At 40.2% G+C, this 19,293-nt stretch overlaps 1 protein-coding gene across 2 annotated transcripts in view; it reads left to right on the top strand.

Moving 5' to 3' along the window:
• The window catches only part of sipa1l3 (signal-induced proliferation-associated 1 like 3), an 84,670-nt gene that overhangs the window by 27,308 nt on the left and 38,069 nt on the right, over positions 1-19,293 (top strand). The window contains exon 2 of one of the 2 annotated variants that reach the window (XM_005742130.1): positions 613-777. The exons of the other annotated variant lie outside the window; for it this stretch is intronic. The gene's annotated coding sequence lies outside the window, so the exon portion shown is untranslated. The remainder of the gene's footprint in view (positions 1-612; positions 778-19,293) is intronic. 2 annotated transcript variants of the gene reach the window in all.

Below are 19,293 nucleotides of genomic sequence, written 5' to 3' on the forward strand. Positions count from 1 at the left end.
ATTATGGGAAATAAATATTTAAATCAAAACAAGCTGCTGATTATTTCACATTTTACTTGTGAGCAACGGCACATTTAAATCTTACAAATAGTTATTTGGCTTATATCGTGATGGATATCGTTATCGCCTGAAATGAAAAAAACATATCGTGATATGGAAAAATCTCATATCGCCCAGCTCTACTTTGAGGTAAAATCGCTGGCTTGTCCTTTCAGGCATTTTCACATTTATATCTATGTTCACAGTCAAAAGGCCCTAGTAATTGTTGATATACAATACGAGGGTTAAAGTGTCTCAACTGTGGCAAAATGTTTAAAGTCATGTCTTTTTCTCTTTCAGTGACTCTGTAAATGTAGTTTTAAGCATTGCTCAGAATTTTCTTTAGTAGCAGTTAACAACGTTTGCAAATAACAGAAATGATATGTATAAAAACAACAACAGCCCCATCTTGTACCATACAGACCATAGAGCCTTTGGTACTCCCTTATAAATTACATGTTCCTATTGCATTTATATAGTATAGTGAAGTATAGTGAAACTGCCAGATTCTTTTTAAAATGGTCATACCATCCAGTGCTAGATTCTTAAAAAGGATCATCTCTGGTTTTGCAGAGTTCGTAGACATAGGCTGCTTTGATCAAGGAAGACAGTTGGAGAGAGGACTGCAGAATGAATCAAAGCCATCTCCATCCTTAAGGAAGCTGAGGCTGAGGCTATAAGGCACGGCCTGGCCAGGCCTGGCACAGTATGGTTGGTTAAACAGATGGCACAGTGCAGGTCAGTGTAGTGGAGGGAGGGACGGTGCAGACAAGCTTTTAACCATCTGGGCTCCAAGTAATGCTGGCGCCGGTTGTCTGTGCTTCACTCAACTGGTACCTGCTTCCTGACGAGTTAACGATCCCTGTTGGTATATTATATTGGCTCCCTGAGAGTCATCAGTGTGGAAACGAATAACTGCTACCAGAACCAGGGAATCACCGATTAAAACGTGAACTCTATTTTTTCTGTGATATAAGTCTTTGTTTTTCCTTAGATATCATTACATTTTGCTGTCTGACATCCATCTCACTCACAGCATTTCATTGTAGTTGACCTCTTAGTACTTAACATCTTAGTATTGCTCAGTGAGTTGTGTCAGGGTTTTGTCTGCGTAGTGAATAGCAGAGATAATCGAACAGCAGTAACCATGAGGTGTTTGCACATGAGCAGTGTTGTTCTTGTGTAATTATTGGAAGGCATTACAGTTCAGTACAGAATAATAAACAGCAGCCTCTCCAAAAAGTCTCTCTCCCCGTGCGCAGAGTTCCACAGTCACGGACTATAGCTGACAGCGGTAGTCTCCATGAGTGTAGTGACAGGAGTTCTCCACCTGCTTCAGGTTCTGGTTATAATGGTCCTCAAGCAGTTGAGGTCTGTCCAACTGAAGCAGTTAGTCTGTCCAACCATGGGCACTGGAGACTTAAGACAGCTGAATGACAGTATCAAGATAGACCTACCCATAGAAAACTCTAGGAGCTAGCTGTCTGCAGTGACTAAAGTTTCAAAATAAAACAGAGAGGATTGTCCAGTGTTACTCTGTTGTCTTTGATAGATTAATTGTCACTCCAGGAAATACCTGTGAGAAAAACCATCCACTGCTGCTAACCTCTTAATGATCATTTTAATGGTGTTTACCACAGACCTACACCATGAACAACAAATGGCTTGATTCCAGGAACTAGTCAGGTTCTTTTTCACTTTACACACACAGACATAACGAGATGAGCATTAAATGCTGGTAGGTGGATTTTTTTTATCACATTTAAACAGAATTTCCAGTATTTCCAATCCTTGTTATCTCCTAAATATAACTATATTAATTGTAGAGCTACGAGTCAAGTCCAGCTCCCAATGAGAACCAACTGTAGTATTTTCCAGAGTGGTGAAATAATTCTCTGAGGGTATGTTTTTCTTCTCCAGTGCGCTGAGAGTTGGCTTGTATCATCAGTTTGGGCTGAGTATGGTTGGTAAACCACACGTCTGAGAGTTGCGAAATATCCCACATTTGATTTTTGTATGAATTTGAAGACAAGCTGTTTGTAGCTTATTAGAAACCATGATCATGTTTGAACCAGTCACTCTGTGAATCACTCCTTTGACGGTCCTCCTACATTACAAGTAGAAATGTGGAACTGAGAGTTTCACTGGGAACAAATCATTGTTCCCTTTTTTTTCTGTCATTTATTCAGTAACGCACTGAAAAGGGCTGTATGGTTTTGGTATGTGTATTATAGCAATTTGAGTTCAAGGTGATGTGGTGGAACACAGCTGCCAGCCCTCAGTTAATATTTGACTCTGTAAGTGTGTAGTCACTGGCAGGAGAACAAACTAAAACAGTCTAATGAAGTCTTAGTGGAAGAAGGGCTAGGCATAAGTACAAACTTTCTCTCCCATGTTAAAGCTCCTCCAGCTGCCAGTGAGTGTGCAACACCTGTTCTCCAGGTCTGTGTATCAAACACATTGGACCAAAACCACAGAACTAAGTGGTTGGTTTGTGGCTCCAGCAGGAGCTTCGTCAGATGCATTTGCATTGTGAATTGCTGCTGTGACACATTGTCAGACAAACAACTGGGACTCAGGCCACTCATCGAGGACCGGACACTGTGCTGTGGTGTTTGTCATCACTCCTCTTCTCCGCCCACTGCTTCGTCCATCTGGCAACGAGAAAGATTTTTAAAAAGAATAGTATAACAGAGGTTTGAAGACTTGTAAAATGTGTCGCGGCAGATAAGAAAGCTGACAAGAAAAACATGAGGAAAAGATAGAGAAGGAAAGGTGTGGACTGAGAGTAAAAGTGTGTGAATGTGATTCCAGGTTATTCCTGGCTCACGATGGGCCTTTTAAAGGTATGCATTATTATGTCTCTATACAGTTAAAACATAGAATCTGGCTTCTTGATTAAACAGAAATATGTGGATTTTGTGGCTCCCCCCCCCCCCAAAATTAAAAACTCCACTTTCAAAGAACTTCTTATAAGTCAAAATCCTGGTGGTTTTTCTTTGGATGAAAGCCAAAACCTTTCCATCTTTTAGATGCAGGAGAATCTGTGGATTGAGTAACATGTGACCCTGTGACCAGCTTATCTCATTAGCCAGGTCTTACTCAGAGACTTTGAAAGGAGTGCACCACGGTTGTTGTTTACAATTTCTCACTCTACGCAGCTTGAGTTAAAATCTGATTTGTTACCAGTATTTTTGTTTTTCATCTATAAATTTGGCATCTTATTTCAAAAACAGAAGTATTGTTATCACCACCTTGAAAAATCACCTGAGAATTACACGAACAGCCTCCCAGTTTCTGTTTTGTATTCATTTAGGCGGTCATATTTAGGCCAGCATGCTGCCTCTATAAATGCCAAAACTAAGTGTTACTCCGTGTTCGTGGAGTTGCACAGTGACTCATTTCATAGTGAAACTCGACTGCCCAGTTTGCTAACGCTCACCCTTGCTCTGTTGTGTATGCTGTATGGATGGAGTAGTATTTCCTGTTTTGCCAGGTGTGTTTGGACTGTTCGAACATGTTTACAAGAAAGTGCGCCTAAGAGTTATAGACATGCAAGTATGCTCACCCAAAAATTTCAAAAAGAAAAAAACTGCTCTTCGTATAACAAACGCAGCAGTGAGAGCACCATCAGTCTTCTGAGATTGTAGAATAACCAGTAACTTTCTAAAAGAGGGAAATGAAATCATGAAGGCTTTATTAAAGATCTAAACAAAAACAAAAAAAGACACCAATAACAGATCCACGCGGCCTTAATGTGTAATTATAGTTTCGGATAGATGGAGGACTGTTCCAACTGTTTTATCAGCAGAGCTACAGAGCCTCTACAGCTCCTCAGCAGACAAGTGTATGTCTGGCTCACTCACTGTGAGTACAGCACGAGTGTACCAAAACACTTGAAAGTAACACTTTGGTCTAAAATTAACTAGCAGTCTCACCAGGTGGGTCACATACAAGAGGGGTGGTCCCCATATGGTGTGCCTTAATGCAAGGCCAGGTGTGACTCTGGGATTTTGTGACAAGCAAACATTATCACTGCAGCTGTACAAAGAGTAATGAATGAAATTTTAATTTTTAGGGTCTTTGGTTAGTAAATATCAGGAGATGACATTTGTGAGAAAATAAAACTGATCACCTTTTATGAGAAAATCACTTAAAGAATGAAAAGACAACATAACGATGGAGGACTTCAAGATGATGGCATATTTGCTGCTTGGTGTAAAGTTTTTTTTTTTGTCAGACTCGGGGAACGTTCCCTTGTTGCCGATTCTCAAAATCGGCAACAAGGTCTTAATTTTCGTGGAGTCACTCTCATGATTCATCGAGTGATGCCATTGACTAGCCAGTCAGTGGCATGCAGTCTGTTTACGTTACATTTTCAGATCCACACTTGGAACCCTGGTTGAGCAGATACTAAAAAAGTACCTGGTACCAGGCACTACCATCTATTGGAAAACCCTAAAAACTGAGCCAAGCCGAGCTAAGTGGAAAGGCTATAAGTGATATGGGGAATAGTGCATCATGCTAGATGATGCATCATCAAGTGCCTTGATCGGTGCAATCAGAAGAACTGATAAAAATCCAGATGGCATTTTTTGCTGATGTGAGTAAAAGTGTGCTTTGATTTAAAATAAATAAAACATGTTAATGTGCACTAGGAAAGTATATGTAGAATATGATTAATGACAAAACAAGAGAACGTCATCTGCGTATAATCGTACCCTCTACCTTGATTTTAATTTATCCCCTTAAATGTATAGATGTGGAAGGACTGTATAGCTTCTACAAGTCCCAGCCCGATCCCTGCTACAACACATATCTTGGATTTGTTTGATGATTATGCATAGAAAAATAGCTACATTGGTGAAAAGATTTGAAGTCTGCCAACAGAACTTAATCTTAATCAATTTAAATAATACCACAGCCACTTTGTCAACCACACATTGGGGAGACAAACCTCTTAGTGATTCAAAACTTTCAAGAAATCAGTTGAGTTAAAAAATCGTAACACCAGCTCCTTCTCATATCAAGGCTGGTTTTGTCCTTATCAGTTCTGTTGGTCTATTCACAGCAGAGTCAATGCAGAACAATTTGTAAGAAGAAAAACAAAACAAAACAAAAAAAGGTTAATATAATGGCTGGAGGTTTCAGAGTCTGAGAATTTGCAGTCAACCTTTGAAAATGTACCCGAATGTGTGTGAAAACATAGAGGATCATATTTGTGGGGTTCCCCTGCACATTCCTCCTCCTTGTATTTTCCATGTATTTTCCTGTTAAACATTTCCAAGTCTGCTGCTACCCCCATCTTCTCTGAACGCCTTTTTGTGCCCGATCCTAGCAATTTTTCACCAGCCTGACCACAGACAGTGAAAACAGTCTAGAGTAAGAGACATGACTCAAGCTATATATACAGCTATATATATAAGTTTAGCAAAATAATGGTTCTTCTTAATTTTAACGGAGAATTGTTTCTGTTTTCTTTAGGTTACGAATCACATCTAGTTCGTTTTCACAATCCAGTATTCAAGGGTGGCAACCATAAATTTTTAGAAAGGAGTTAGAGGAGAGGGAGGAACAAGGGAGTGGTAGATGTGTTTTTAATTTCCTTTAGCATGCTGCTGCTGCTGTTGCTGCCTCTGTCTGCAAGCCCTGTGGCAGATTGAAGTCTGGGTCAGGACAGGGTGCGGGGGTTGACAGTCACCCAAATGTAGCTGAAAAGATGTTGAGTGAGGACAGGAGAGAGATGTTTAAAAGAAACATTTTCTTGACAGGAGCTAATTCTGCTAGCAAATGTCAACCCTCAGTCCTTACATTGCAATAGCAACAACTGTGTGTACAAGCGGTCACCTACCAGGGTCTATAAACCTCATTCTTTCCACCAGAAGATTCATATCTAGTCATTTTCTTGCTTTTCCCTGCCAACATCTGAACTTTAGATTGTTCTGCTTTCTGGCTGTTTATGGCTGTCAGATAGTACATATACTACCATGTATAATGCGTGCAGCACGTAAATGTGCTGTAAAAAGCTCACACTCTCTGTACTTTAGTGCACTCTGTTTTTAAAGAGCAGACTTGAGGTTTTCTATTGGACTGCATATGCCTAAGATCTTTTTTTTATTTTTACACCACAGTGACTGTAGAAAGTTACCCCATTATGGCCCCCACGCACATGAGGAATATACAGAGAAATAAAGGTTTTAATCCCAGCTGTTCATAAGGCCATTCACAACTCAAAACTTGAATATAATTAAAATAATGAAGCAATTTGAAGTAATGGCTCAGTCTTATAAAAGTAGTCAAGTCTTGCCTTCTCCTTTTTAAGTTCCTCATTGTGAAAATGTGTTTTAGTGTGTTTAGCAAGTTCGCTAAACTTGCGCATATAAAGTTTGAGCCCAGAGAATTTGAAGTATCCCAGTCTACCCCCGCCCCCGCAAGAAACTAGACCACGCTTCAGCTTCACAGCCAGTTAGTGCTCTCTCCTCTTTCTTTGGGTGAATGGAGAAACTATAGGTGCTGTTAAAATTCATCCATTCTCAGGAGAGGTGCAGGATGGTGCGAACACGGATCTTAACCATTCTACTGTGTGAGGTCATTAGTAAAATGTATTTTAGAAACCTTACAGATAGGGCTGCTCAATTAATCGAATTTTAATCACGATTACGATCTGGGCTTTCAACGATCATTAAAAATGACTGAGCCGATTATTAGCCCCTCCCTCATTTATCCGCGACACCTTAAAGGCCGGTCCGTGAAAATATTGTCGGGCATAAACCGGTCCGTGGCGCAAAAAAGGTTGGAGACCGCTGATTAAGAGGACCCGAGGGAAGCTCGGAAAGCTAAGCAGAAGTTATTTGGAGAGGAGAGTGACTGCCGTTGGTTGAAAAGAGAGGTTAAAAAAAACTTCAGTGGTGTTGCACACTATTTTATATTATTTTTTAAAGTCATTGAAGCCGGTCAGAGCAGCACGCTCCCTGTTGTGTAACTATTTTTTAAATCCCTGTAGAACCTGAACCGTGTAAGCTAGCGCAATATTTTGTTTTGCATATGAAACCGGAGGAGTTGTACTTACATCTGATGCCATCAGCTTGTCCTCGGTCACGGTTTCCTTCCACATAAAGCTTTGCAAAAACTGCATAAAAAGCGCTTGCAGGAACAAAAACATAATATTCCAGAAACACGCTTTGCCGATCCGATCAGCTGTTCGTAACACTTCCCACAGTGAAACAGACAGCGCGAACTATCACATGTCCGCCATTTCCTGGCCGAAACCGGAAGTGACGTCATTTTCGCGGAAATTGTAGTTTTTTACTCGTAGGCCTTAAAAACCTATACTGGTCATGTTTGACTTTTCCGAATAGTTTCTGAGATGCTTAGAACTCGAATTGCACTGCTGGAAATAGTTTATTTTGATGCACCTGCTGTTTTCTTTGCAAATTTGCATCATAGGATTGTTTTTTGTTTTTCCTGCAGTGTATATAAAAATTAGTGTATCTCCAAAATAAAACTTTGAAGACACTCAAAATAGATCTCCTGTTGTTGTAAACTATTTTTTGCAACTTTTTTGTATTTAAAGTTTTGAGGGATAAACCTCTTAAATTTCTCAAAGTAGAAATATATGTAAAAAACAAAAAAAACAAAAACGATTTTCAATTTTTTTGTAGTTTATTGCACTTTTTTGCAATTAATGTAGTTACTATGGACTTAATGCATACATATTATTAAAATATGGGCTATAACAGTTGTGTAGCAACTTGAAATGCTCCCACAAATGGCACTACAACATGTAAAAGTATAATATAAGCTCTGGCGGACTTGGTTCTATAGTAGGTCTTAAAGGGTTAAATAAATATCGTCAAATAATCGAGATCTCAATTTCAGTGAAAATAATCGTGATTATCATTTTTGCCATAATCGAGCAGCCCTACTTACAGACATCTCTCAGTTCTGCTTGAGGCTGCATTTTAAGTGTAAGATATGGTCCACCACAAAAACAGTAATGATTTTAACAAGAGAATGGCAAGGGCTCTCTTAGGGCTGTAAGTGTTGAGATTCACCTACAGCTTACAAATAAGCTAATGCTTACACGTTCTCCTGTATCACAGCTGTATGTGTGAAACTTGACTGTCTTTCTTTTATCTGTTTATATCTGTTTGCTTCTCTCTTACTCGGTGTGCTCACATTTACTGTATTTTAACACAGCTGAATTCCCAGTAAACCTGTTCTCACATACATATTTTTTCTGTCCTTTTCGTCAGACAAGAGAACGACCATGAAATGTTGACTTTAACACGGCCCATTAACTACAGGGAAAAACACACTGGTGCCATTTACCAAGCGCTGTGCTATTCTCTGGAACTTTCAGTTTACATTGTGGGAACATGTGAGACTGACATGAATTTGTCCTGAAATGGAAAAGTGATTTAAGGTTAAAGTCAGCTGATGCATTCTTGTTTTCTTGGGAGTTTGTGTTATTAAGCTTTGTTACTCTGTGTGAGCTGTGTGATAGGGACACTGCAGACTGCATCTGTCATTGAAGTAGAGGTGACTACACCTTGAAGCTGCAACTTGACCGGGCGTGAGATGAATTTAAAGCTGGTGATTGTATTATCCAGGTTGGTATACTTGACTGACTTCATTTGTGAGGCTGATACACTCAGACGCAGGTATTGCTAATAAAATGATGAAAAGTTGCATACAGTAATCTCCAAATCCAGCAGTGGTTAAACGCTTTCTCTTGCTCTGAGATTAATTTGACCTTACAGTATTACACCCACAATAGGCCAAGCCATTCCCACACTTCATCTTGAACTAACCCACAATTGTGGTACAAACTGTCTGCAGAGATAATCCCAGAGGAGTCCATCATTTCACAGGCATCAGAGGAACCGGCAGGCTCTATCTCTGACCGCTATCTTTCAGCCCTGACATGCTTTCCCTCCACCAGCTGAGCTTATCTAGGCCATACAGCTACACAAATACTGGGTGGAGGCAGTCAACGTTTTCAAAGAGATCAGACAAGAGGCACGGCTTTATTGTAAATCATATTGTTGTCACTGTCTTGATTTTCAAGTGTAGTGACATTTTTTTTTTTTTTTAGTCTTATACAAAGTCTGACCCCCTCCCCTTAGGTAAGAGGAGACTAGAGGTAACCGAGGGGGGAAAATGATCTGCATCAGTTGGGCTTGTTTCTGAGAGCTCATGTGTTCCTTTGAGAGCTCACCAAGTTTTTGTGGAATAATGTCCTAACTGCCTCTTCTTTCAATGGTGCTATGGGGGGGTTGGGCTCAAAACAGTGAGAGTCTGAGTGGAAAAAAAAGTGAAAGAGAGAGAAAGACTAGCTGAATTTGTCTCAGAGGCCTTCTTTGTTTGCCTACACTGTAACCCCATCTCTCTCTCACACACGCACACACACACACACACACACACACACACACACACACACACCCTTGACCCTGTGCTCTTTTGCTATTGTCAATATGGAGCAGGCTGCAGAAAAGAGGACACCAGTGTCACTTCTCATTAATCAGCAAAACTGACAGGGATGGCACTCAGGGTACTCTTTAATCTTGAAAACAAGGCATGTTTACCGGCAGAGCGCTGAGCTTTTGTTCACGTTGAGTCAATTTCCTTCTTTAGTGCAAACATTAAAATTGTTCTGCTTTCCAGCAGGTTTCTGGCTATTTATGGTTGTCTGTCTATTTTTATTTATTTATTTTTTCCATGGCCATTCACCAGCCACCATTGTTTTTTGGGGTTTATTTTTGTTTTGCCAAATTGTGGAAACATGGATTGGTCTGTATTTTTTTTTCTTCTTCTAGAAAATCTTGGGTTGCCAAATCCAGCTCTTAGCCTTAAAACCCTGATTTGGCTCATTTTTGTGCCTGCACTGATTAAATAATCTGTTTTTTGAGAGAAGTGCATGAAGGAGTGGGCTTTAGGAATTTTTTGATTGAAGCTTAACCCGAGCTTGACCCTTGCTGATCCGGTCACTGGAAATATTGTGATGAACCCTTAATTCGAGTGCTTGGCCACTGTGGTCAGGAGGCTGTTGAATGAGGGCTTGCATCTGTTTACATCAGCCCCACAATATCCACCTCAGAGATGGTGTTTGTGAGACTGCGTGCACTTCAGGGACTCGAGAACAAGCCCCGGCCACTCTGACTGCCCTCTGAAGAAGATAATTTACTTATGGCGATCAATAATCATCAGATAAGAATCAATACAAGACTCTCATCAGGTTGTTTTTGATTGCGCTGACTGCTGCTGGTGGAAATCTTATACACGATGAGAGCAGTTCTTTCCTGCCAGATATAGTGTTTCTATAAAAGCAAAGCTTCCAGAGGAAAACCACGACTCTGTCCCAGCAGTTTGACACATCTTCTCTTCTCCCTGCTGGAGGCTATCTTCCTGAAGCATCATCATCATTTAGCCTCATTAGTCTGTCACTGCCCTGATTTGGTTACAGGAAGAACCTTGAAATAACCAGCAGAACACACACAGACACACTGAGGCATCACCACTCTCCTGCTCCTGCCTCCTCTTTGAAAGCACTGTTGTAGAAAGATAGCTAAGACAAGTTTATGAACAAGTTTGAGAAACATAATCATGTTTTATTTTGCCATAAGTGTTATATCCAGCTGCAGGCCAACCTGAGGTGGGGGTTTAACACAGAGAGAAACTCAGGAGTGTATTTACCTTTCCACCATTAAAAGAAAGTAACGTCGATACACCAGGCCGAGAAGTAACCTTTCATTGCTTGGTTTCTTTTTTACTTTTTGTTTCAAATTTTTTTGTAGTTGAGGTCCTGGTAAAGTGAGGATTATACACAGTCGCAAATAGCTGTAGATGAGCAGTCATTCCTGTTGTATTTCTTTGAAGTCCACTTAACATAAAGGGCAGATGTTTAGATGGTGCATAGTTGTGTAGTTGCTCCATAAACGAGTCTGTGGTTTTACAAAAAAGTGGCCCTAAATTGGACATTCGCATGGAGTCTCGCACTCACCATCTGAAATGTGCATCACTATGAAATGAGCAGAGCCACGGACGCAACAACCAAAACGTCTACTCATGATGATATCTGGAATATTTCAGTTTTCTGGAGATAGTGTTTTCTGTACAGTGAAATAAATAAATGTAAAGTCATTATTCATTCAAAGATACTTTGTAAAAATAAGGAAATAAGACCCAATATTCAGTAACACCCTTCAGCACTTTAAGAAGTATGGGGAAATTAGACCTGCTTGCTTTCTTGGTGAGAGTCACATGGGAAAATAAGTACTGGTAGCAAATAAATATTAAATATGAAGCTAAAGCCATTTTTGTTTGTTTAAGGGATGAGAGAAAAATTATGGCGTTAGTAGAATAATTGCACCCTAATCCCAATCAGATGGCAGATAATTTTTAGGAGTGTTACAGGTTCATAAACAGTCAAGAGAACTGACATAGTGATGCCGTAAAAATTTGGAAGCAGCAGCACAAATCACAGATGTGTATTTGCTGCACATCACGGCCTTTCTCCTCCTGCTAACCTAAGTTGTTGAAGGGGAAACGCTAATGCTAATCAGTATTGTGCTAGACAGATTGAATATGACAGATGGATTTACAGTAATTGAAACACCGTCACGATCTGCCTTCAGAGCTGTCGTCTTTTTGACAGGTGAGCAAACATGAACATTATTCCCAATTAGAAAGTCATGTGTCACTGACAGTGTGCAGTGTCAGGCGTGCCTCGACAACAGTATCTCCATAATGCGTGATCATTATTTTAGTATTCTGTCAGTAATTATTAACTACAGCACTGAAGTCTTTGTCAGTGTCCAGGTCTTATTCGGAAATGTTTAATTAAACTGGTACCTTCTTTTTTCAGTTGTTTTGATAACTAAACAGAACTCAAGATACATAGAATTCTATTTATTTCAGATGATCTGTGGCTTGTAATGTAATTCATCAGCATTCATTAGTTTGGGTAGTTGCACGTTCAATCGCTCACTGCAGAAATGTAAATGCAGTGATTTAATAGAGGGTGCTTTTGGAGTTTGGAGATTTGTATTTGATTAACTTGCCTGTTTTTCACCTCTCCACCAAACTTCACTTGGCCCTGCCTCGATTTGATTTGAACCCAGGAACTGCCAAACCAGTCCATCAAAGCCCCTTTTGGGCTTCTTTTATGGTCAGGTTTCTGGGGGGATGTGCCAAGTGTGGTTCAAGGGAGGGGGAGTTTTGCCTGATGTTTGGAGGATGTGTTAACCCTTTTTAAGCAGTTTGAGAGTTAGTTCATTCTCTTAAAATGGAGGTAGATATCTTTTTCCAATATTGAGTTATTGCAGTTCTCTTAAACTAAGCACTGCTACAAATTAGTTTAGTACTTTATTGTAAGTTAATTGTAATTTCCTGGAGTGGGTGGAGCTACTGACTATAAAGGCAGCAGTCTTGAGTTTCAGCAGGTCTCAAAATGTCCTGCCAAAGGTTGTGTTGAAATTGAATTGTTTTTTGACAGTCATATTCAGTTTTGGCTGCATTAAAGCCACTTTATTTCTGCCTCTACTGCTCAGCCATCCCTCATACGAACCTACTGAGCGACATGTGAATTTGTGTACAGTGACTGATTTATATAGTGAAGTCCGGGCTTTGTACTTCCTCCACTGCAGGTTTAACAAAGTACTGTTAAAACCTCATTCAATATTCATCATGAGATAATGAAACAAAAATAAATAATTTATTTAATTAGCAGTTGAAATACACAGTTAATCTCTGCATCGTTATATTTAACTGCTGAAGCAACATGCCACTGATTTACTGAATGAATGTTAAACTTTAGATGTACCTTAATATATAGGATAAACGCTACAGTGAACACTCAAGCCTGCTCTGTCTGTGTGAGTCAAAGAATTTTCCTTGTGTGCGCCTTTGAATTAATCAGTGAAAAGCTGCAGTAACCCTCAGTTTTCCCCTGAGACCTCTCTGTGGGAGCTGCAACAGCTGTGAAGGTGTAAGGCACCCCTAGGACCTGTCGCTACAGCTGCAGCGCCACAACACACACAATGTCTCACACTGCACGTCCATGAAGGCCAAGGGCTGCAGTCGGCCTCCTTTATTGTCTGTCTTCTGTATGTTTTTGCATTGGGAGTGTCCGATTCAATACGTCATCCTTTCTAAGATAGCCCAATCTTTGCTAATGAACGTGCTTAATGTGCTCCTCAGCATCTTTTTTTTATCTAAATTACCAGGTGGGAATTTCCCATGTTTGAATTGTGCATAATGTGCTGTGATCAAAGGGGCTCTGGAACGATGGCTAAAATTAAAAACAGAACCAGATCCTGATATGTGGTCTCTTTATTGGAATGTTTGTGTGTGTTCGGGTATGCAGGGAAAAAAAACCTAGGTGGGTAAAGATAGATATTATCCTTACACAAATTAATCTCTTTCAATGTTTCAATATGTTTCGCGAAGCTATTTTTAGTTCAGTGGTGGAGTTTCAGCCTGTATCTTCCCTTTACAGCAGAGGAACATGTGTAAGTCTTGTCAGGAATTTGCCTTCTGGCCTGAGTTTGGATGAAAGAATCTGTGATCTTGTGTCTGATCTGCACGTCACTGCACAGAGATGCATCAGGCAGTTTGTTTGACAGTCAGACAAAACAGGGCCCAGGTCTCCACCAGATACAAAAAGGTAGCTGGCTGACAAGATCTAGATGGTAATCGATGCTCCCACCAACGCAGATGATATGCCTTGAAGAGCTGAAAGAATGACTGCGTGATGAGAAAATGTCTGTGTGGTGAAAAAATTCCTTTTTCATGAGATGAGCACTGAACATGCAGGCTGGTCTCTCTAAGAAGCCATACTCATTTTATTGCTAAAAGTGAAGGTAACATTATAGTACATATACAGGGTTTCTCTTTGCTCATGTGTCTTGACTGTTAAACAGAAATGTCTGTTATGCTTGGGTAAATAAAATCCCAATCAGCAAAACTAGTTGTCATATTATTGCAATGTGTGGCTGTAACTAAAACCTCTCTTCTCTGTGCAGGAAAAAACACCGTGATCAGTGGGCTAAAGATTGCAGTTACATGGTTAGGAAGAAAGAAGGCAGAAAAGGTCACTTTCTGCTGGGACAGCCATATTTTTTATTTATTTATTTATTTATTTATTTTTTAATAAAAAATGGTCCAGTATATCATCTGCTGAATGAGTTCATTTAAAAAAATAAGCGAAACATCTTTACTTAGTGTTTGAGGGGTTTGACCAGCTCTTATTATGGCTGCAGCACAGATACGTCAGGGTCATTTCACTTAGTTACCGACCTTCCTAAGCACAATTATTTGACTGTTTTCCCATAGCCTACCAAGTACTACAATAACACAGTAGTTCACAGGGACATCCCCAGTTTATCTTTCCATGTCAATATTTTTCCATCACAGAGCAATAAGCGCATGAAAGTTGTGTAGCATCTTAAAATCAAAAGTCGACTGCTGTTGTGTATGAATAAAATAAGACAATTTTGCTTGGGCAGCTATTTTCATCTGCTAGTGGATGGGGAGAGCATCAGGTTTGAATGTCTAGTCGACTAGTCTCGCACATCCCTGCAGTAAACTTCTAATGAGGAAATAAGATTTAACTGTCAAACTTTTCTGCTCTTTATCAGTAGTTATTTTGTCACCAAGTTCAAACACTGTAGATCAGGGGTCGGCAACCTTTCTGATGAGTGCCATCTAAAATTTCCTCAGATGTCAATGTGCCATATGATTGCATTAGCAATAAATTTAATAACGCTCTATACTAACAGTTACACACTATATAGAACAACTTTCTAGAATTCTGTTTGTTCGCAGATGTTTGCAGCTATCAGCGAATAGTTATCAGCTATTTTGAAACAAAAAAAAAGACACTTTTTATCCATAACAAGAACTCCATAACAGCAAATGAACTGTACAACAGAAAATGCAAATGCTATTTATGGTCTCCTCACAACAACGATAAGAAAAATAAACTGGGCCTATGGCATGTTTGTTAATACAGGGATACACATGTTAATGTGATCTCTGGTCTCCCACTCAGAGACACAGGTCTCCAAGTGTTGAGCATTCAGACGGCTACCTGAGGACTTTCTTCATGTGAGAGAAAATCTGCTCACACAGATATGTAGAGCCACATACTGTCAATAAGGCCTCTGCAATGTTCTGAAGACAGTTAAACTTGTCAGGTAGTGATGTCCAGCAGGTGAAAATGCAAGCTCCATGAACACGCACAGCTATGGATTCCAGCTGCGTTCGTAGTTCTGCAACCTATAGAGTTGAGGTTTTCAGTTCAATCAGCTGCATTTCGATGTCGCATTAACTGGCATTAACTCAGCCAGTTAATGCGAGACAAATCCAGCTGCTCATTAAAGCTTTCTGGGTTGATCAGTCTTGAGTCTACAGATGTATCCGTGTATTTCTTTTGGTGCTGATACTGCGCTGAGCAGACAGCTCCTGAAGCATTTGAAGTGTCGGAATGTGGAAATTTCAACATCGCTTGGAAAAACTGCCAGCTATCAACGTCCCTCTCACCAGTAGGATAAGTTATTTTTAGCCAATTACAAGTTGAATCTGGTAGTTGGGGTTGTTAGCTAAGATACCGTCATTAAGAAGCGGCACAACTAATGTGTCTATGCAAGCTCATTTGCGATGTGCACCGCTGGCCCGGCCATTACTTTTTTAAATGTACCTTCTGAGATTAATTCACTGCGTGCCATGCCCAGGGATGGACTGGGACAAAAAATCGGCCCGGGCATTTTGACTAGAAACCGGCCCACCAGGTATTAAAGCCATAAAGCCTTTGAATAAAAACAAACGCTGCTGTGACAGTGATGTACAGTCTTGTTGGTATATGTATGATTTCTATACATCTTATGTCAGATAAAAACTTTGGTTGTAAGATTCAGATAATTATTTATTAAAAGCTAAACATTTTAAATGAGAATAAGAAAGAGACACATTTCTTTGTGCCCCCCTCTCCCTGTTAATGCCCTACCTGGCCCCCTGGCAAAGCTTTGCTAGATCCGCCCCTGCACAGTTACCAGCTGTCAGCTACTTAGAAAAGGATCCTGGTGTTATTTGTCTCTCAGAAACAGTTCATAATTTCCCTTCAACTCACTCATGTCACCTAAAAGGTAAACCTGTTTCTCCATCACCTGTTCAGCTCTGATGATCCAGTAAGGACATCTCCTGGTTTCATCTTCATGTTTCCCTCTCACCACATATTCAAACCGACATCATGACCAGCAGCTTTTTTGGCTGTGGCTCCAGCAAACATCAGCTGATACTAGAAATTAATATTAAATAAATTCTAACAACAGCTGATCAAGCTTGAACATGCTGCTGTTGTTTAGCGCGACATCCACTGGTTTCCTCTTTCTGGCGATAAACAAACAAGAGACTAAAGCTGATCATTGATCAGTTTCATGATTGAAGTAGAAACAGGAGAGAGAGGGGGAGAGAATGAGAGAAGGGGCAGCTGACAGCATAAAGACACAGAATAACTCCAGCTTTGTGTCTTTTTCCATTGTAGCTGAGGTACGGGACAAACTGTGTTCCTTTTCACCTCAATACGTAACACGTAATATTTTCTCTGAATGCAGGACGATTCCATTTTTTACGGGATGGTTGGCAACTCTACTAACTGACCTTATGAATAAAATAAAGTTCACTATCAGTAACATCATAGCACCCACCCAGCTGTATAGAAACTCCATCATGCTAGCTAGTACGCAGTACGAGTTATTGTAACTGATTGTAAAAAGTCAGCATAACGAAAATAAACTCCACCTAAACTTGGTTTATATCTGACCCAGATAGACTGCAGGTCATAACTTCTTACCTGAAGTTCAGTTCACCACACTCAGACCGGTGGCCGCCTCGGGTCTCTCCTCCTGCCTCCCCCTTCCCTCATCCACCTGCAGGCCTCTGTGGCAGGTCCCCCATAGCCACCACCAAAGAACTGAGTTATTTTTACACATCAACCAGCATCTGGCCAATCCACCACCTTTCATTGTTTATACTGTTACAAAAATAAAAAATAAAAAAAAATCATCGGCCCATAAAAATGAAAAATCACCATCGGCCCACCGGGCAAAGGCGCGATGACCAGTCCAGCTATGGTCGTGCCATCAGTTAACCTTTCCAGGGTTGCCAACCCCTGCTATAGATATAAAAGCCAAGCTCAAGAGTTTGATGTATGGCTTTTAAGTCCACCAAAGATTGTGTCCTTCACGACCATCCTTATAAAATGTCAGGAATTTGCCAGGCTGAATTATGTTATGGGAACAAAAACAAGTAACAGATCCTGGAAGTCTGCTGATGTGTGCACTTTTCTGCCACTCGGCTTTTTCAACAGTTTAGAGGCCATGCAGTCCTGCTTCGGTGCTCATGTAGAAATTGTTGTTAGAGATGGACAGACTATATAGTCCTCAGTGGAAGGAAAAAACATGTCTTAGTATAGTAAAATAATAAAATAACAGGATCAACTCCAGCGCCTTTAAAGATCTTCAGCTTTGGAGAGTGGGACCAGCTGATGGACATGTTATCTACATTACTGTGCTGCGCCTTTATTATTTACTGCTCTGCTCTCGGGTTGTGTGTCCTGATTGCCTGCAGCCGACCGCCTACACTGTACATCTTCTCGCTGTTGCACCTTTACGTTCCTATAGCAACCAGCACCAGCATAGCGATTAAACATCTACAGCAACATTTCCAAGTGGTTTTGGTAAAAAGGAGCCCTGTGTATTACACATGACTTCATCGCTTATTTTCCTCCTGTGTTGCCCAGACTTTAAGCCCACAGTCTGTGGACTTCATTCACTTCTTAGACATTAAGAAATGTGTGATTTGAAGTTTCTTTTTTTAAACCTGCATGTGATCACTTAGCCTGATTGTCGATGTTAGTGTAATTGACGCCAGATAAGAGTTGCCCTGGTTGTGTTTAAGTTTATTTCATGATTTAACATTATGGAAAGAAAGACTAATAGAGTTTGGGTGTTTTTAACGTAAAATGCTTTGAGTAAATGGTCACAGCCTGAATCTATTGATGGATTTCCTTAGACATGATGTGAGCTGAGTCATACCCTGCTTGTGTCAAATAATGCAAACTGAGCACGCTTACACTGCAAATACATATGGGTACATTTGCATGGGAGGCTCATCAGTCTCAGATTCGTATTGATTAAATGCTGATTGATCAGCCCAGCTCTCACCCTGATGTATTTGTCATATGCAGTGATATCTTTTTAAGACAGTGGGACAGAGCCATACATCATTATCATGTGACACATAGAAGAAGGAAGCAAACCAGGCTCCTTTTTTTTTTCTTGCCTTTTTTTTCTTCTCACCCACAGCTTCATTTTAATGTGAATTAATTAAAGCAGAGGAAGACAAGAGGGGTCATGCATGGGAACAGAGATGCAAAAGGGAAGCTGCCATGTCTCCCCCTCCCAAGCATTAGAGTGTGAATGGGGCTGTCCACCCTCTCTGTAGGGGGCCTCCCTGTCCTGAAACATGTGAGCTCATTACACATTTCAGGCTCCTGTTTGATATGTAAACATGAAAACGTACACACAATATTCTGGAATCTAGATATTAGATCTAGATATTTTACAGTGTATGAGCAATGTAGATGATGGCACTGACTGGGAAAAGCCTAAAAAGTATTTCCTTTTAGCTATAGCTAAGCTAAATAATTGCTTGCTAACCGACAAAATAAGCAATTCCAACTTCCTCAAAGTGGCATTAAACCATCAGAAATGTTGAATTACATCCAGTTATATACTTTCAAATAATATTTATCGCCATAAGGAAAAATGCATGTGAAACACATCAATTAATTAAAGAAACCAGTAGGATACAAAAGATCTTTATGCTTTAACAAAAAACTTGATTTCACCTTTCACCTTATTAATTTTATTTTATATTAAAGTTATCATATATTGGGTATTTTTTAGGTAATCTGTTAATTTCTGCAGTGAGAGGCTAGTGTGGGGAAAAATTTCTGTACATTATATGATGCACAGGTGTGGAAAAAGAGCAGCGATGTGCACAGACACTGATGATGTTTCAGTTTCAGTAAAAACGTCAGTAGGCTTAACTCTGAAGGAACAGTGACGCAGCAAAATTGCATCAGTGTTAATCCCATCTTAATCACGACATAATACTAATGACGGTGCAGGCTTACACACACACACACACACACACACACACACACACACACACACACACACACACACACAC

Source organism: Pundamilia nyererei, unplaced genomic scaffold (assembly GCF_000239375.1).
Source record: "Pundamilia nyererei isolate P.nyererei 1_Seehausen unplaced genomic scaffold, PunNye1.0 scaffold00117, whole genome shotgun sequence".
Taxonomy (NCBI): Eukaryota; Metazoa; Chordata; class Actinopteri; order Cichliformes; family Cichlidae; genus Pundamilia; species Pundamilia nyererei.